Source organism: Octopus bimaculoides, chromosome 18 (genome assembly GCF_001194135.2).
Source record: "Octopus bimaculoides isolate UCB-OBI-ISO-001 chromosome 18, ASM119413v2, whole genome shotgun sequence".
Classification (NCBI taxonomy): Eukaryota; Metazoa; Mollusca; class Cephalopoda; order Octopoda; family Octopodidae; genus Octopus; species Octopus bimaculoides.
In genome coordinates, this window is record NC_068998.1 from 3,642,462 (window position 1) to 3,644,805 (window position 2,344).

The window sequence follows — 2,344 nt, forward strand, 5'->3', positions numbered from 1 at the left end:
CACTCTATCTTTCTTCTCACACATGCTTACTGACACAATTACACACGCACACACACACATACAAACGCATGCACGAATACACACACACACACACACACACACACTTACATTGACTTACGCGCAGACGCACGTACACACACGCAGACATACAAAGACGGACATGTTTTTGCAAGGCATTGCCCCCTCACCCTCTACAAACATACCTGCCTGTATATAGACGCATTCACGTACACACACACACACAAACACACACACACACAAACACACACACACACACACGCTTAATCACTTGACCTACAGAAATGGAATTTGTCCAAGATAAATTTCCAAACGATGCGAAACAACAAGATAAGTGAAATCACAAGTGAGATAATTGATAAAACATTTAATTGACGATCAAACATTATTGATATTTTTGGTGTTCGTGCTGTCGCTTAGCCTATGGCAACCCGGATCTAACAGATCTATGAACAAAACCGTTCAAGCAATGAGCACCTCGTGTGTTGCTCTCTTATTCAATCTGTCCTTTTAAACATGGCGGATGAGCTATTAATTGGAAATTTATATATTTGTTTGATTTATTTTATATCACAATCAACAATAGCGGTGTTGCCTAAATATCTTGGCCCAGAGACGTGCCAAATAGCTTTGTTTTTTTTATAAATTCTGTTCCTTAAGGATCTTGTAGGCATCAAAGTGTCGCCCAGCATCTGAGTTTGTAGCAATGAAAACTAAAACCACAATACATCTTCAATATTTATTTACCGTAAGGGGGCGAGCTGGCAGAATCCCTGACACACAGGACAAAATTCTTAGTGGCATTTCATCCGTTTTTATGTTCTGAGATTAGATTCTGCCGAGCTTGACTTTGCTTGTCACCCTTTCGGGGTAGATGAAATAAGTACCAGTTACGCACTGGGGTCGATGTAATCGAATAACTATTCCTGCCCCCAGAATCACGACACCACCCATCATATAACTTTGTTTGCTTTTCGTGCTTGCGGATATCAGATTAAATAGAGGAAGTATTTCAAAACCTGATCGTTTGTTGGCATCAAAACTTCCTGGCCCACGAGTAATGTCTGTTGGTTGTAAGTCTTCTTACGGTTTCATCTCGATGATATTTTTTTTCCAAACACATGGCATCTCGTCTGAAATAGACCCTCATTCTATGTTACAATTTTTCTGTGTTAAAGCGATTTAATTTTAAACCTGCCATCAAAATTTCATGCTAATTTATGCTGCCATAACGATCTTTTAGAATGTGAGGAGCCATGTTGTTCCAATGCAGCAAAAAACCTGTTCTTTTCTGGTCCCCTCCTTTCATACTTCAACCCCTCATTTCCTAGCATACAGCCGACTCCCACGGGGTTTGTAATTTTGCGACCTGCATGGCGATCCCATTAATGCTCGTGGCACACACACACACACACACAAAAAAGCACCCAGTACATTCTGTAAAGTGGTTAGTGTTAGGAAGGGCATCCAGCTGTAGAAACTATACTAAATCAGAAACTGGAGCACGATGCAGACTTTGGACTGGTGGGATCCTGCCAACCCGTTCAACTCATGCCAATATGGAACATGGTCAGTAAGTGGTGATGGTGGTGGTGATGATGATGATGATGATAATGATGATGATATCGACCCCAGTTCTTTACTGGGCTGTATTTCATCGACCGACCCTAGAAGGATGAGTGTCACTTTATCGAGCGCTTTGCCAATACTGCCTGGCACACGCGGGCCGCACATTTTCTGGGAATGGTATATGGTTTATTACATATAGCCCCTAAAACTGGTCCTCCATCGGTTACGACAGGGAGTGTTCCAGTTGATCCGATCAACCTGCTTGTGAAATTTACGTGCAAGTGGCTGAGGACTCCACAGACACCCCGTACCCTTAACGTAGTTCTCAGACAGATTCAACACGACACAGAATGTGACAAGGCTGGTCCTTTTGAAATGCAGACACAACTCATTTTCCCCAGCTGAGTGGAATAGAGTAGCGTGAAATAAAGTTATGCTCAAAGATAGGACGCACCGCCAGGAATCGAACTTGCGACTTCACGGTCTTGAGCCGAATATCCGAACCACTTAACCACGTGACTTCATTTCTACCCACTAATGCATGGGTGGCAATACGGACGTAGGTGACACTTGAACTCAAATCGTGTATATGTATACAACGTGAAGACGTTCGGTTTGACCGAGATCGGATTCTGGAAAAAAGGAAACGTAAAACCCGTCCAAGGAAATTCGTGGTCTCTGTGTCTTCATAATATTCTTCAACGTCACTTGCACGACCAGCGCTATTACCTTCACCACCGCCACCCCGACCACCACC

The 2,344-nt window shown here is 43.0% G+C and overlaps 1 protein-coding gene across 1 annotated transcript in view; it reads right to left on the minus strand.

The window, feature by feature from the left end:
- LOC106880593 (uncharacterized) overlaps window positions 1-2,344 on the minus strand; it is a 36,223-nt gene that overhangs the window by 32,988 nt on the left and 891 nt on the right. The gene's annotated exons all lie outside the window — the stretch shown is intronic.